Genomic DNA, 19371 nt, shown 5'->3' on the forward strand with positions numbered 1-19371 from the left:
GGTTTTACAAAAGGGGAAGGTCTTCAAATGTTGGGTATTTTCATTAAAGGGGTAAGGTTTTAAAAATAAATGGGGAACCTTCTACGGGAATGTAGGTCTTCAAATTGATTTGGGGGTTTTACCAGGGAATGGTAAAGGTCCTTCATTGGTGAAGGTCTTACAAACATAGTGGTGAGAGGTACCTTCTGATGTCTGTGAATGTAACAAGGCTCTTACAAACATGAGTGGTGAGGTACCTTCTGATGTCTGTGAATGTAACAAGGCTCTTACAAACATGAGTGGTGAGGTACATTCTGATGTCTGTGAATGTAACAAGGCTCTTACAAACATGAGTGGTGAGGTACATTCTGATGTCTGTGAATGTAATAAGGCTCTTACAAACATGAGTGGTGAGGTACCTTCTGATGTCTGTGAATGTAACAAGGCTCTTACAAACATGAGTGGTGAGGTACATTCTGATGTCTGTGAATGTAACAAGGCTCTTACAAACATGAGTGGTGAGGTACCTTCTGATGTCTGTGAATGTAACAAGGCTCTTACAAACATGAGTGGTGAGGTACCTTCTGATGTCTGTGAATGTAACAAGGCTCTTACAAACATGAGTGGTGAGGTACATTCTGATGTCTGTGAATGTAACAAGGCTCTTACAAACATCACCGGTGAGGTACATTCTGATGTCTGTGAATGTAACAAGGCTCTTACAAACATGAGTGGTGAGGTACATTCTGATGTCTGTGAATGTAACAAGGCTCTTACAAACATGAGTGGTGAGGTACCTTCTGATGTCTGTGAATGTAACAAGGCTCTTACAAACATGAGTGGTGAGGTACCTTCTGATGTCTGTGAATGTAACAAGGCTCTTACAAACATGAGTGGTGAGGTACCTTCTGATGTCTGTGAATGCAGCAAGGCTCTTACAAACATGAGTGGTGAGGTACCTTCTGATGTCTGTGAATGTAACAAGGCTCTTACAAACATGAGTGGTGAGGTACATTCTGATGTCTGTGAATGTAACAAGGCTCTTACAAACATGAGTGGTGAGGTACCTTCTGATGTCTGTGAATGTAACAAGGCTCTTACAAACATGAGTGGTGAGGTACATTCTGATGTCTGTGAATGTAACAAGGCTCTTACAAACATGAGTGGTGAGGTACATTCTGATGTCTGTGAATGTAACAAGGCTCTTACAAACATGAGTGGTGAGGTACCTTCTGATGTCTGTGAATGTAACAAGGCTCTTACAAACATGAGTGGTGAGGTACCTTCTGATGTCTGTGAATGTAACAAGGCAGTTACAAACATGAGTGGTGAGGTACCTTCTGATGTCTGTGAATGTAAGAAGGCTCTTACAAACATGAGTGGTGAGGTACATTCTGATGTCTGTGAATGTCAGAAGGCTCTTACAAACATGAGTGGTGAGGTACATTCTGATGTCTGTGAATGTAACAAGGCTCTTACAAACATGAGTGGTGAGGTACCTTCTGATGTCTGTGAATGTAACAAGGCTCTTACAAACATGAGTGGTGAGGTACCTTCTGATGTCTGTGAATGTAACAAGGCTCTTACAAACATGAGTGTTGAGGTACCTCCTGATGTCTGTGAATGCAACAAGGCTCTTACAAACATGAGTGGTGAGGTACATTCTGATGTCTGTGAATGTAACAAGGCTCTTACAAACATGAGTGGTGAGGTACATTCTGATGTCTGTGAATGTAACAAGGCTCTTACAAACATGAGTGGTGAGGTACCTTCTGATGTCTGTGAATGTAACAAGGCTCTTACAAACATGAGTGGTGAGGTACCTTCTGATGTCTGTGAATGTAACAAGGCTCTTACAAACATGAGTGGTGAGGTACCTTCTGATGTCTGTGAATGTAACAAGGCTCTTACAAACATGAGTGGTGAGGTACCTTCTGATGTCTGTGAATGTAACAAGGCTCTTACAAACATGAGTGGTGAGGTACCTTCTGATGTCTGTGAATGTAACAAGGCTCTTACAAACATGAGTGGTGAGGTACCTTCTGATGTCTGTGAATGTAACAAGGCTCTTACAAACATGAGTGGTGAGGTACCTTCTGATGTCTGTGAATGTAACAAGGCTCTTACAAACATGAGTGGTGAGGTACCTTCTGATGTCTGTGAATGTAACAAGGCTCTTACAAACATGAGTGGTGAGGTACCTTCTGATGTCTGTGAATGTAACAAGGCTCTTACAAACATGAGTGGTGAGGTACCTTCTGACGTCTGTGAATGTAACAAGGCTCTTACAAACATGAGTGGTGAGGTACCTTCTGATGTCTGTGAATGTAACAAGGCTCTTACAAACATGAGTGGTAAGGTACATACTGATGTCTGTGAATGTAACAAGGCTCTTACAAACTTGAGTGGTGAGGTACCTTCTGATGTCTGTGAATGCAGCAAGGCTCTTACAAACATGAGTGGTGAGGTACATTCTGATGTCTGTAAATGTAACAAGGGTCTTACAAACATGAGTGGTGAGGTACCTTCTGATGTCTGTGAATGTAACAAGGCTCTTACAAACATTAGTGGTGAGGTACCTTCTGATGTCTGTGAATGTAACAAGTCTCTTACAAACATGAGTGGTGAGGTACCTTCTGATGTCTGTGAATGTAACAAGGCTCTTACAAACAGGAGTGGTGAGGTACCTTCTGATGTCTGTGAATGTGACAAGGCTCTTACAAACATGAGTGGTGAGGTACATTCTGATGTCTGTGAATGTAACAATGCACTTACAAACATGAGTGGTGAGGTACCTTCTGATGTCTGTGAATGTAACAAGGCTCTTACAGACATGAGTGCTGAGGTACATTCTGATGTCTCTGAATGTAACAAGGCTCTTACAAACATGAGTGGTGAGGTACCTTTTGATGTCTGTGAATGTAACAAGGCTCTTACAAACATGAGTGGTGAGGTACCTTCTGATGTCTGTGAATGTAACAAGGCTCTTACAAACATGAGTGGTGAGGTACATTCTGATGTCTGTGAATGTAACAAGGCTCTTACAAACATGAGTGGTGAGGTACCTTCTGACGTCTGTGAATGTATCAAGGCTCTTACAAACATGAGTGGTGAGGTACCTTCTGATGTCTGTGAATGTAACAAGGCTCTTACAAACATTACTGGTGAGGTACCTTCTGATGTCTGTGAATGTAACAAGGCTCTTACAAACATGAGTGGTGAGGTACCTTCTGAAGTCTGTGAATGTAACAAGGCTCTTACAAACATGAGTGGTGAGGTACCTTCTGATGTCTGTGAATGTAACAAGGCTCTTACAAACATGAGTGGTGAGGTACATTCTGATGTCTGTGAATGTAACAAGGCTCTCACCAACATGAGTGGTGAGGTACATTCTGATGTCTGTGAATGTAACAAGGCTCTTACAAACATGAGTGGTGAGGTACCTTCTGATGTCTGTAAATGTAACAATGCTCTTACAAACATGAGTGGTGAGGTACATTCTGATGTCTGTGAATGTAACAAGGCTCTTACAAACATGAGTGGTGAGGTACCTTCTGATGTCTGTGAATGTAACAAGGCTCTTACAAACATGAGTGGTGAGGTACATTCTGATGTCTGTGAATGTAACAAGGCTCTTACAAACAAGAGTGGTGAGGTACCTTCTGATGTCTGTGAATGTAACAAGGCTCTCACCAACATGAGTGGTGAGGTACCTTCTGACGTTTGTGAATGTAACAAGGCTCTTACAAGCATGAGTGGTGAGGTACCTTGTGATGTCCGTAAATATAACAATGCTCTTACAAACATGAGTGGTGAGGTACCTTCTGACATCTGTGAATGTAACAAGGCTCTTACAAACATGAGTGGTGAGGTACCTTCTGATGTCTGTGAATGTAACAAGGCTCTTACAAACATGAGTGGTAAGGTACATACTGATGTCTGTGAATGTAACAAGGCTCTTACAAACTTGAGTGGTGAGGTACCTTCTGATGTCTGTGAATGTAACAAGGCTCTTACAAACTTGAGTGGTGAGGTACCTTCTGATGTCTGTGAATGCAGCAAGGCTCTTACAAACATGAGTGGTGAGGTACATTCTGATGTCTGTAAATGTAACAAGGGTCTTGCAAACATGAGTGGTGAGGTACCTTCTGATGTCTGTGAATGTAACAAGGCTCGTGTACTACATGGATGAAAAAATGAACTGGCACCTCATCTAAGTGTCATGTTTAATCATAGCCTCACCTCAGGCTTCATGCCCACTGACTAGCGCACAGCAACAGTTATCCCACTCCACAAGGGGGGATCCACCTTGCATCCCAGAACTACCGCCCCATCAGTCTGATGAGCCTGATCTGCAAGGGCATGGAATGCATTATCTTGGAACTTATAAACAAAGACATTGTCAACCTTCAAACACTGGACCCCACCTAGTTTGGATTCATGAAGGGCCGATCTTGTCTCCTGAACCTGATTGACTTCTTTGAATCAGTCTCCAGAGCTGTGGACAAGGGTAAGGTGGTCCACACAGCCTATATGGACCTCACCAAGGCCTTCAACACCACCACCCACTCTGGAATCATAGATAGACTTACTAAGTTGGGCATAAATCCCTATGTCACTTGATGGGTTGCCAACTGGCTTACTTACAAAACCCAGACTGTAAAAGTAGCCGATTCCCAATCCACCTCCAGACAAGTGACAAGTGGACTACCTCAGGGTTCAGTCCTGGGACTACTCTTGTTTGGCATCTACTTCTCTGAAGTACAGGCCAATACTAAGGGACTCTAACAAAGTTAGCAGATAACTGCAAACTGGGAGCCATTATTGAATCACCAAATGATGTGGATATTCTACAAGAGAGCCTTACAGAAACAGATGCTTGGTGCCAGAGCCATGGGCTCAAGCTTAATGCCAAGAAATGTATAGTTATCCCCTTTGGGAAAAAACATGTACCCATGAATTACCACACAGGTGGCAGCACACTAAACACCGAAAGTGTGATGAGAGACTTAGGGACACAGGTGGACAGTGGTCTCACCTTCGATAACCACATCACCACAACAATCAGGAAATCCTTCTATGTGGCACACCTCATCACTAAGGGCTTTTCATCCAGAAAAAAGGAGGTCATTGTCCCACTGTACTCATCCCTCATTAGACCCATTATAGAATACAACGCCCCATTTGGTAAGTACCTCTTAAGACATCTGCAACAGCTGTAAAGGCCGCAGAAATACCTCACTAAAAGAATCACAGGCCTAAAGCAGCTGCCCTATGCTGACCATCTAAAAAAACTCCAGCTATACTCTGTGGCATATTGTCTACTCAGAGGCGATCTCTGCTTAACATACAAGTCCATGTCAAACCCTGAGCTGTTGGACATGTTCCATGGGTTCATAGGTTGGTGCTAGGCTATCAGCTCTAGGGCCTATACAAGCCTAGCCATAACAATTCCCTGGATATTTCTTCCCATAATATTTACTTCCCTGGACCCCTGTCTGGCAGTGTGACTGACGTGATCCCTGGGGTGAATTTCCTATCTCCCATCCAATCATCAATGTTCCTTTTGAAGAGGCTCTGCTTGACATGTATGTGTAGCCTATTCCAGAGTATGGGGAGTCTCTGGGTCAGGAACCACTTAAAGAAATCCCAATCCCTCAGAGCCACATGCTCCAGGGATCTAAACCTTGTCATCACAATGAATAAAACATGCTGGAGGGATAGGTTCCTGATCCAGAGACTCCCCATACTCTGGAATAGACTGCCCATACATGTCAAGCAGAGCACCTCCTTAGCCTCTTCAAAAGAAACCTTGACGATTGGATGAGAGATAGGAAATTCACCCCGGGGATCACATCAGTCACCCTGCTAGACAGGGGTCCAGGGAAGTAAATATTGTGGGAAGAAATATCCAGGGAATTGTTATGGCTAGGCTTGTATAGGCCCTAAGGCCGATAGCCTAGTACCAACCTATGAACCAACCTATGAACCTATATCATACACAGGTATTACATACAGATGTTACACAGATGTACCGGTACTGCATGATATCATAGTACAGGTACTACATACAGATGTTGCACAGGTATACCAGTACCACATGATATCATAGTAAGGGTATTCCATACAGATGTTACACAAGTGTAGTGGTACTACATGATATTGTAGTACAGATATTACATACAGATGCCACAGGTAAACATACCACATGATATCATAATACAGGTATTACATACAGATGTTAAACAGATGTACTGGTACCACATGATATCATAGTACAGGTACTACATACAGATGTTGCACAGGTCGGTACCACATGATATCATAGTACAGGTATTACATACAGATATTACATAGGTGTACCAGTACCACATGATATCATAGAAGAGGTATTACATACAGATGTTACACAGGTGTACCAGTACCACATGATATCATAATACAGGTATTATATACAGATGTTACACAGGTGTACCGGCACCACATGATATCATAGTACATGCAGATGTTACACAAGTGTAGTGGTACCATATGATATCGTAGTGCAGGTATTACATACAGATGCCACAAGTTAACATACCATATGATATCATATACATGTATTACATACAGATGTTACACATCTGTACCGGTACCGCATGATATCATAGTACAGGTATTTCATACAGATGTTACACAACTGTAGTGGTACCACATGATATTGTAGTACAGATATTACATACAGATGCCACAGGTAAACATACCACAGGATATCATATACAGGTATTACATACAGATGTTACACAGGTATACTGGTAACACATGATATCATAGTGCAGGTACTACATGCAGATGTTACACAGGTGTACCAGTACCACATATCATAGTAGAGGTATTGCATACAGATGTTACACAGGTGTTCCAGTACCACATGATATCATAGTACAGGTACTACATGCAGATGTTACACAGGTGTACCGGCACCACATGATATCATAGTACAAGTATTCCATACAGGTGTTACACAAGTGTACTGGTACCACAAGATATCATAATACAGGTATTACATACAGATGTTATACAGGTGTACCAGTATCTCATGATATCATGTACAGGTGTTACATACAGATGTTACATATTGATACAATTTATTACTATGCACAAATATAGATATATAGATGTTACACATATAGAGATATATCCAGATGTGACATATTTGTGCTGATACTATATTACATCACATATAGGTACTTCATATAGACATTGCACAGGTATATTGATACCACATGACACTGTGTACCAGTATTACATTCATATGTTACATAGGTATACTGATACATCATGACATCATCTGTGGGTGCTCACCTACATATGTATAAATGTCCTATAAGTGTTCTGCTATAATATGATATAATGTACAGGTATTACATACAGATTTTATATACATATACTGAAACATCATGACATCATCTATGGGTGCTCACCTGCAGGTGTACAAATAAGTGTACTGCTATCACATGATATAATGTACAGGCATTACATACAGATGTTATATATGTATACTGAAACAACATTACATCATCTATGGGTGCTCACCTACAGGTATACAAATTTCATATAAGTGTACTATCACATGACATAATGTACAGGTATTACATACAGACATTACACAGGTATACTGATACATCATGACATCATCTACGGGTGCTCATCATCAGGTGTACAAATGTCATATAAGCATACTGCTATCACATCATATACAGGTACATACATATGTTACATAGGTATACTGATACATCTTGACATTATGTATGGGTGTTCATGTACAGGTGTACAAATATCATATATGTGTACCGCTATCACATCATGTACAAGTATTACATGCAGATGTTACATTTGAGTAGTGATACATCATGACATTATCTATGGGGGCTCACCTACAGGTGTACAAATTTCATATAAGTTTATTGCTATCATATGATACAATATACACGTATTACATACAGATGTTACAAAGCTATACTGATACATCATGGCATCATCTATGGGGGCTCATGTACAGGTGCACAAATTTCAGATGTTACATAGGTATACTGATACAGCTTGACATTATGTATGGGTGCTCATCTACAGGTGTACAAATGCCATATAAGTGTACTGCTATCACATCATGTACAGGTACATACATATGTTCATCCGGTCAGGATAAAACAGATGAACATGAGTGGGTTTTGTTCAAGCAGCTTTATTATGTACAAAACACATCAGGATTGAGGCAAATAACTTTAACTTAGATAAACATATAAACAGACTGATCCTGGGAACTATCACCCTATTAGCCTGATGAGCCTGGTCTGCAAGGCCATGGAATGTATCATCATGGAACTTATAAACAAAGACATTGGTAACCTCCAAACTCTGGACCCCACCCAGTTCGGGTTTGCGAAAGGCAGATCATGCCTTCAGAACCTGATCGACTTCTTTGAGGCAGTTACCAAAGCCGTAGATGAGGGTAAGGTGGTTCACACAGCTTATCTTGACTTGGCCAAGGCTTTCAACACCATCCCCCATTCTGTAATTATAGCTAAACTCACTAAACTAGGTATAAATCCCTACGTCACAAGATGGTTTGCCAACTGGCTCACTGACAGAACCCACACTGTAAAAGTTGCAGACTCCAAATTTGACTTCAAACCAATGACAAGTGGAGTACCACTGGGTTCAGTTCTGGGACCTCTCCTGTTTGGTATCTACTTCTCTGAAATACAGGCTAACACAGAAGGCCTCTGGATAATGAAGTTCGCAGATGACTGCAAAGTAGGAACCATAGTTGAGCCCTCAAATGATGTGAACATCCTACAAAAGGGCCTCACTGAGACAGATGCCTGGTGTCAGAGCCATGGCCTCAAGCTCAATGGCAAATAGTGCATTGTCATCCCCTTTGGTAAAAACTTTGTACCCATGAACTACCACGTAAACGGCAGCCTACTTAATGTTGAATGTGTGATAAGAGACCTTTGGACCCAGGTGGACAGTAGTCTCTCCTTTGATAATCACATCACCACAGTAGTCAGGAAATTCTTCTATGTGGCACACCTCATCACAAAAGGTTTCTCATCCAGGAAAAAAGAGGTCATTGCTCCCCTCTACTCAGCACTCATATTAGACCCATTATAGAGTACAACGCCCCTTTTGGAATGTACCTCACAAGACATCACCTCACAAGACATCTGCAGCAGCTGGAAAGGCCACAGAAGTACCTCACAAAGAGGATTACTGGCCTAAAACAGATGCTCTACACTGACTGTCTCAGAAAACGTCAGCTTTACTCTATAGCATATCACCTACTCTGAGGAGATCTCTGCATAACATATAAAACTATGTTAAACCCAGAGCTGTTGGACATCCTACACCTAAAGAAATCCCAATCCCTCTGAGCTACACACTCTAGGGACCTAAACCTTGTCACCACAATAAACAGGACATGCTGGAGGGATAGATTCATGGCCCAGAGACTTCCCATACTCTGGAACAAGCTACTCATCTATGTCAAGCAAAGTTCCTCATTAGCACTCTTCAAGAAAAATCTTGAAGAGTGGATGGGAAATAGGAAATACACCCCGAGGATCACTTCTGTGGCTCTGCTTGACAGGGGCACAGGAAATTAACTTTCTTGGGTGGCGTAAGCCAGGGAACCTTGTTGGCTAGGCTTACATAGGACTTGGGCTGATAGCCTAATACCTACCTATGAACCTATGACTAAGCATTTCTCTCAAACATGTTCACACTCTGGCTGTACTCTCAAAATGACACTGAATCTAGCACGTGCTTGCTATTTATATGCATGCTCAGTCCTTGGAAATGCTTCTTAAAGGTAAAACACAGCTCACTATTCTACATCCTCCCTCTTTGAGAAGTAAATTACACTTTATCAAAGACATTGATTGGCATGCAGTAAATGCAAGATAGTTTGACGTGCAGTTATACAGAACTAAATACATGTAGACACTCATGTCCAGATTGCTGTGTATTTCACACTAGGTCTGGAGATGTGACCAAATCATGTGACGTAGAATTTAGAATTAAGTCTAGCAACTGGAACTGTCTCTGCTGAATGTTCAACTTTAGGGTCTTCAGGAACATCTTCAGGAATGGAAGTTGAAGTTAAGACATTCTGAAACAGGAACATTGTCTGGATTGCTCTGAGATTTTGAGTTTGTATCACAGGAACTATGCTGTGATATCAGTTCTGCTACAGGAAGAAGCTGTCTGTGATTTCTTCTGTACTCCACACCCTCAAATTTCACAAAAATAGGATCTCAGCTCAGCACATACACCTGTTACTTGACCAATCCGGTTGAAACCTTTCGCCATTTCTATCCTCACTGTCTCTCCTTCTTTTAATGAATGAAGAAATCTGCTCCTTTTATCATAACTAGACTTCTAGAAAGAACGCTTTCTGAATAGTTAGGCTTTGATTGCTCTGTTGTTCTTAGCTTTAGGCCTGAACAAACTGGAACTGATAGGCAAGGTAGTTCTGGTTTGCCTAGATAGAAGTCTTTGAGCAGGGGAGCCCAGTATATCATCACGGGGTATGTTTGTGAGATTAAGCAAGTTCAAAAAGACATCGGTTTTGCCACGCTTTGATTTCTCTGTTAATTGCTTTGCACTCTGCACTGCACGTTCAGCTAGGCCATTTGACTGTGGATACTCAGGACTACTGGTAACATGTACAAAGTCCCATTCTTTTGTAAAATTTGGAAGCAATTGACTTATAAATTGAGTACCGTTGTCAGAGATAAGTTTATGAGGACTACCATGGACTGAAAAATGACATTTCAACTTAGTAATAACAGCAGTGGATGTTAGGTTAGACAACAAATCGATCTCAAACAATTCAAATAAGAGTCAAGCAACACTAAATAATGCTGATTGTTCCACTCGAATACGTTAGTGATTACTATTGACCAAGGCAGTTCAGGAACTTGACTTAACTGAAGTGGTTCTCTATGAAAATGCAGTCTAGAACTATTGCATACTGAACGAGATGAAATCACGTTGTCAATGTCTTTCATTAGAGACGGACAACATGCTAGCCCTCTCGCCCTTCTTTTGGTAGCTTTAGAAGCTGGGCGACCACGATGCAAAATCTGGATATATTCACGTTGTAAAGAAGCAGGGAAAACAACTTTAGGACCTTTGAAAAGAATTTCATCTTCCATCAACATCTCATCTCTGTAAGGAAAATAAGCTTGTACTTCAGGCGTACACTGGATTGCTTTGACGGTACACTGGATTGCTTTGATGGTACACTGGATTGCTTTGACGGTACACTGGATTGCTTTGACGGTACACTGGATTGTTTAGACAGCCATCCCACCTGGATGTAGTGGTTGAGCTTTTGTAAAACAGGTTCAGTCTTTGTATGATTTCTCACCTCATCAAGTCTTGTGGTCGAAAAATTATGCACTTCCATGACATCAAAGTCAAAATTTTCTGTATCAAGCTGTTCCATTGTATTTCTGGGTGATCTGGATAAGGTGTCAGACAGATAAAGAAGTTTGCCTTTTGTATAGACCATTTTTAAGTTGTACTTTTGTAATTTAAGCATCATTCTTTGTAATCTCGCTGGATTAGAATGCATAGGCTTCTTTAGAATAGTAACTAGAGGTTGATGTTCAGTTTCAATCTGGATATCTCAACCATAAATATAATCATGAAACTTCAAACATACAAACACAATTGCCAAAAGTTCCTTCTCAATCTGCGCATATTGCATTTCAATTTTGGTAAGAGTTTTAGATGCATAGGCTATTGGTCTACCCTCTTGAAGAATAACTGCGCCAAGACCAAACTTTAAGGTGTTACAGGAAAGAGTAACTGGTTTATTGACATCATAATACCTTAGTGTAGGTAGAGCGGCAATTTTCTGCTTAAGATCATTGAATGCTCTCTGGTGCTGTTCTAGCCATGATCAGGCAACATTTTTGCATGTCAGCTCTCTTAAAAGTGCTGTCAGTTCACTAAAATCTGGTATAAACTTGCCCAAATAGTTAACCATACCAAGAAAATGCTGTAGAGCTTGAACATTATCTGGAGCGGCATCTGAGAAATAGCTGCTTGCTTGGATGGGTCTGGTCATAGCCCAGTACTAGTAAACAAATGACCTACATATGTGACTTCTGGTAGTCTGAATTTGCCCTTCAGAGGACTGAGCTTTAAGTTCATGTCACGTGCTGTGTCTAGAACTTTCTTGAGGTTTCTGTCATGCTCTGCTTCACCACTGTCTCCGATTAATAAATCATCTACTATTATGGCACAGGGATAACCTGAAAATATCTATTCCATTGCACGCTGGAAGACTTCACTTGCAGAATTTATTCCAAATGGCATCCTGAGAAATCTATATTTTCCAAATGTGGTACTGAATGTAGTCAATAATGAAGCTGTGTGATCAAGCATCACTTGCCAAAATAAACTCTTTGCATTCAAGACAGAAAATGCAGTGGCATTTGGTATCAGGGCTGCAACTTCCTTGACTGTTCACATGAGATGATGAGGTCTTTTCAATGCCTTATTCAAGTTTCTTGGGTTGATGCATATTCTCATCTCATCTGAGCCTTTTTTGTGAGCTGCTACCCCATAGACGACACCCATTCAGTTGGTTTTGTAACTGGACAAATCATACTTTGCTACACCATTTTATCCAACTGAGATTTAATTCTGCTCTGCATAGCTATTGGAACTCTTCTTGCCAGTCTGACCACTAGACTGACCTCTGGGTCTAACTTCATAGAATACACAACTGGAAATTTGCCTAGCTTGTCATCGAAAACATCAGCATATTCTGAGAAAATAGCATCAGTGAAGCTGGAACTGGGCCATGTGCTTATATGATGAACTTCTTTAGTAAAGGAAACCAAATTCATTTTCAAACCATCTCTGAGACCCAATAATGACTGCACAGGTCTTTGAACTATGTAAAACAACAACTTGTAACTGTTTCCAGCCAAATAACATGAAAACACTACTGAACCTTCGGTATGAATTTCTTCACCTCCATATGCAATAAGTCTCGCAAAACTAGCCACAGTAAGTTGTTCACCAGCCCTTACTTTAGCAAATGTTTCTGCTGACACAACATTACACTTTGAACCAGTGTCTACTTTGAGCTCGATGGGTTTGCCATGGATCCGGACAGTACAAAATACTTCGCCCTTTGCTAATAAATCTACTGCATCAACCTTTTCATCAATTACTGATTTATTTATTTTATTTATTTATTTATTGGCATTTGTTGACCGGGAAAGTCCACTGGGCAAAAAGATACCCATTTTCAGTGGTGGCCTGGGGAGAAAAGCTCCACATATATACAAACATCAGAAACAAATATAAAAAAATATAGCAAACTATGAAGTACAGATCAGGAGGGAAGGCTCCACAATTAAGACAGACTACTATTACAGAAGAACATAATTGCAAAAAAGATATTATTTACAAATTACCATATAAATACCATATCATAGGTAAAAACTATATCACAAGAAAAGCAAGGTATACAAGTACTAGAGTATTATAATTTAGTTGAGTTGATTGATACACCATCTACGAAGGAAATAGACTGCAAGCCCACATGATCAATTTGCTTTCTCAAGGGTCCTTCTTTGCAACTGAGTGAGGGTTACTTGACTTGCAAAACTTTTGAAAATGATTCTATTTTTTACACTTGTGACATTGCTGACCAAATGCTAAATACTTTTCCCTTTTAGACTCATGGTTGGCACCATAATTATGACAGTTATCAATGAAGCTTGACTTGGGCTTTGCTGACTCACCCTTGTACGATATTAAGCAACCTTTGTTCTGCACTGAGCATGCTCCTTTAAATGAACTAGTCTTAGGACTTGCTGGAAAACTACAGGTTTTCCCCGCCATACCCGCAGGGGCTGCAGCTGCCACATGCTTAGGCCTGTTTCTGCTTGCCACATGCTGCATGCTATCTACTTTTGCACTGGAGTCTGCTAAAACCATGCTCTTCTCACTTGTAAGCATACTTGTGTGCCTTTCTGTAACTACATGGATCTGACAAATCTCAATGGCCTTGCTCAACATTAAGTCTTGGTCATGTAGCAAAATCTTTCTCCCAGCAGCACTATTAATAACACATACAAGCCTGTCCTTTATTAGCTCATCTTTTGAATCACCAATCATGCAAGTTTTAGTTTTTGTGTAAAACAAATGCCTCTCTAATGTAACATTGGTCTGTGGGCTGCACATTTCTCTGAATTTACACTTCAAACACTCAGGATCTTCCCTTGATTCAGCCTTTACAACAAGATGACAGTTTTCACCTTCACCCTCATACACTGCTGGTGCATACACAAATGAACGCTCTCTATCAATATCCTCTGACGCAGCTAGGTTTAGCAAAATGAATGCCCCGGTGTGTGCATCTTTGTCAAAATAAGCTGCTTGTATGAAAATATCATTCTCTTGCTCAAATATTATCCAGATCTCTGCAATATTCTGGTCAAATACAAGTGTACCTGGTTTGCAAAATGCCTCTGCCATGTTAACACATCAGTGAAGGCTTTTGCAAGTATGCACGAACACACACATATACATATATATGCCAGAAATTTATGCCAGCACTTGTAACTATGCCCAATAGCACAATAAACCTCTGAGTAATTGAACTCTGCAAAATACTTTGCAAAATAAGTCTCTCAGGCACTGCAATACTCTTGAAATTATTGTACTTCAAGAAATCACCTCTTATATGTATAAGAAACATTTCAAATAACTGCAGTGTGTGAATAAACTGGGCAGTAGAAGAAGCTCAGAGTAAGAAACATTTTGAAGTAACTGCACTTTGCAAATAAACAGTACACAGCACACTGAAACACTTCTGAAATGGCTGTACTTTGCTAAACAACTCTTTACAGTGCAAGAAACACTCTGTAATGGCAACCCTTCATGAGCAGACACACCCAGCACAAGAAACTTTTCAAAATGGCTGTATTTTGACTGCACTTCATGGAATAGTTGCACTTTTGCCCATAAACTCAGAATAAATGCACAGTAATAAACACACACTGTAAGCACTTTTATACACTTTGCGATTCTTTAAATAGCTCTAGTTATGCTCTGAATAGCTTCAGTCAATGCAAAATAACTGTTTATGCCAAAACACTATAATTTCCCAAAAAACATGCAGTTACCTTGCTTTATTTATGCTTAATATGCCCTTTTTGCCCTTTATTATATTTGTTTTGCCCATTTAATTGCTTTTCTTGTGCTTGCTGAGGTAAATCTGTACCTCTAAGTATTTGCTATCATTTTATCTAATATCTTAATTTCAACCATTTCATCTGACTGGTAAACTTTTTATGTTTTCCATTTGCTTAATATACATTCTGTGCTACTTGTCTGCTTAGTAATAGGTTTTGTGCCCTTGTAATGCTCCGTCATATCTTTTTTTATAAAATAATCATTTATGCAAGTTTTCATTAATTCTAGCTTGTATCTGGCCTATTTTTGGTCTCATTTCTCTTATTCTGCCTTCACCGTTGATTCTGCACTTCATACCTATGGAAAGCAGTCTTTGGCATCCCACTTCTGACACCATGTTATTTGTCTGCTCAGGATAAAACAGACGAACATGCATGGGTTTGATTCAAGCAGCTTTATTATGTACAAACACATCAGGATTCAGGAATATAACTTTAACTTAGATAACCTTATAAATAGACTGAGCATTTCTCTCATACATGTTCACTCTCTGGCTGCACTCCCAAAATGGCACTGAAGCTAGCATGTGCTTGCTATTTATATACACATTCAGTCCTTTGAAATGCTTCTTAAAGGTACAACACACATACATACTCTACAGCATTATGTGTGGGTGCTCACATACAGGTGTACAAATGTCATATACGTTTACTGCTGTCATATGATATAATGTAAAGGTACAAAATGCATATATTACATCAGCATACTAATACGTAACTGACATCATGTATGAGTGCTCACCTAGAGGTATACAAATCTCCTAGAAATGTACTGGTATCATATGATATAATGTGTAGGTATTACATACAGCTACAGCATGACATCATGTATGGGTGCTCACCTACAGGTGTACAAATGTCATATAAGTGTAGTGCTATCACATGACGTCATGTACAGGAATTACATACAGATGTTACATAGGTATACTGACACATCATAACATCATGTCATTGTGTATGGCTGCTCAAATAAAGTTATACAAATATGATATATAAGTATACAGCTATCACATGACAGCATGTACAGATATTACATACAGATGTTACATAGGTATACTGATAAAGCATGACATCATGCATGAGTGCTCACATACAGATCTGTAAATCTTATATACACGTACTGCTATCACATGACATTATAGGTTCATAGGTTCATAGGTAGGTACTAGGCTAGCGGCCCTAGGACCTATACAAGCCTAGCCAAAAAGGTACCCTGGCTTTTGCCACCCAAGAAAGTTATTTTCCTGTGCCACTGTCGAGCAGAACCACAGAGGTGATCCCTGGGGTGAATTTCCTATTTCCCATCCACTCATCAAGATTTTTCTTGAAGAGTGCTAATGAGGAGCTTTGTTTGATATAGATAGGTAGTTTATTCCAGAGTATGTGCAGCTATTGCACACAGAAGGTACATAGATATACCGCTACATCATGGCATCATTTATAGGTGTTCACATACAGGTGTACGTGTCATATAAGTGCAGTTTTATCACATAACATCATGTACAAGTATTAGTCAGAGGTCTTAACAGGTATACTTATACATTGTGACATCATTTATAGATATTGACATACAGTTGTATAAATGTCATATGAGTGTACAGCTATCACATGACATCATGTACAGGTATGACACGCAGATGTTACATAGGTATACTGATACATCATGACTTCATCATGCATGGGTGCTTACACACAGGTGTACAAATGACATGTAAGTGTGCAGTGTCTGACATCACAATTTAAGAATATCCTGTGAGCCAATAACTTTCACAAAGATGCAGGTTAGACATAGCTGCACAGAACACTTGACAAAGAGGAGAATGAAGCACTAAAAGTATGTAAACGCAGTGAATTTATCATCTACCATATAGAGTTACCAAAACATACTATTATCAGTTTTAACTCCACCCCCAGCTGAGCAAAACATGACTTAAAATCATGTCGTCCCCTTAGTCACGTATGACTCCATTGCTTTATCTTATCAAACCTACCATACATCCTTTGTTTATTTATGCTTTCTTGAAGGCAGGTGGGCTGATCTAAGTGCGTTTGTTTCATACACAAACTGTCTATAGAACAAGAAACAAAGATACAGTTGTGATGCATTTTTGGGTATTCAAATGAGTATAAGAAATACAGGTTGCAGAACAAATTTAAGTATTAGATAATTTAAATAGTGCATGTGTACAGCTGTAGTAACCATTTAATGTGCATAAATAATTATATACATTTATATTAAAGAATTATGCACACATTTACAAGAAAATACACAGATTTTTTCAGCATCATATCGCAGTTCATGTTCTTTAAAGAGCTAAGTGAAGTCATACTTCACCAAAGTATTTATTTATTGTTTCTTTACTTGTTTGCATTTTTTATCCAGGAAAGTCCAACTGGGCATATTCAGTCCCTTTTCAGTGGAGGCCTGGGGAGAAAAGCTCCACAAAACTAGCATGTAATATACATAGCAAAAAATACACAAGCACTTAAAAATGACATTAAAAATAATGTACATCATATAGTATGTATATAACATTAGCCAAAATTCTCAACTTCGAACACTATGGTTTCAGTATATGAACTGAAAAGAACAATCCAGTTTATCACAAAGCTGATTTATTAAAAAATGATGATTTAACGCTTTTATCAACTACAATGTTGACTTCATCAGAATGCATAATAAATACTGACAAACCTTTAAATAACATTTGATTTTGGTGCCAGTGGGTCATAGCCACTGAACATCTAGTAAAACTTTTAAAGTGATACCCAATGCTATTATCTCTAACACAATATATTAAAAGTGCAATTTTATCTTAGTCTTAGTAAAAACAAAAAAATAAAAACTCAGTGTGCATTCTCAAACAGTAAAATACATTAATACAGTACATACAATGTAATTCTAAATTCTGCCCATATCTGTCCTGCTAATTCATATTCATGCAAGTAGTACAGACTTAATGGGTATGCTGTCATTCAGCCCAGGATATGTAGTGGCATCCAGAAGCAACTGCCACTTCACTTTTTTCTCCTCCAGTATAGCCTTGATGTTCCCTCCCCTTGGGTTACTATAGCCTTGTTCCAGTATAGCAAACTTGAAGCTGTGATTGCCCCCTTTGCTTGCTATATGTTTGTAAAGGGTATTATTAAGATCCTTCTTCCTAATGTTATATAAATGATCATAGATTCTGTTTTTGAAGAGTCTATCAGTTTTCCCAATATAATATCCCGGGCATACCATGCATTTTGCTAAATATACAATGTGCATGGTATTACAATTACCATATTTGAACATGACTTTTGTTTTGTTCAAACTGTGAAGGGTAATATTGTCTAATTCTAATATATAACTACAATAGTTACAGCTTCCATATTTGTGAGTGTGTCCTAACTTATTTTGTTTTCTCATGTTGTCATTACTCATCTCCAAATTACTCTTAATATTCCTGTCCATCTTATAAACAAAAGTTGGTGTGTCACCTATAATATGTCTGATGTCGTCATCAGCCATGAGAATATTTAAATTATCACACATTAAACGCTTAACCCTATCAGCAAAAGGACCAAATTTCACTATACATGCTCTATTATAATGTGAATTATTACTATGTTCTAACCTAGTTTCAACGTGCAGAGTGCAATTTCCTAATATAGGTTTGTATTTGTTACCCCATTCTTTTGGAACATATTTGGCTACATCCTCTATTAAACCCTTAGGGTATCCCCTCTCCAAAAATAGGGAACCAATGTACTGTATTTCCTGAACCATGTCACCATAGCATGATGTCATCCTTGCTGCTCTGATACACTGTCCTTTAAATATGTTTTGCATTAACTTCCTTGGATGGTTGCTTTCATATTCTAAATAATTATTGCTAAAGGTTTCCTTCCTGAAAATTTTGGATTTAAACCCAGTAGGGGTGTTGATTATATAGGTGTCTAAATAAGCAATACCATCCCTTTTGATGTTATGTGTAAATTTTAAATATGGACTAGTGCCATTTAAATAACTAATGAAGGGATCTATACTCTCAAGGGGGCCATCCCATCAGATAAAAATATCAGCCAAAAATCTCATGTATAATCATATATACCTATGATATCAAGGCTATACTGGGGAGAA

This window comes from Protopterus annectens, chromosome 11.part0 (assembly GCF_019279795.1).
Source record: "Protopterus annectens isolate FY-2018-M chromosome 11.part0, PAN1.0, whole genome shotgun sequence".
Taxonomy (NCBI): Eukaryota; Metazoa; Chordata; order Ceratodontiformes; family Protopteridae; genus Protopterus; species Protopterus annectens.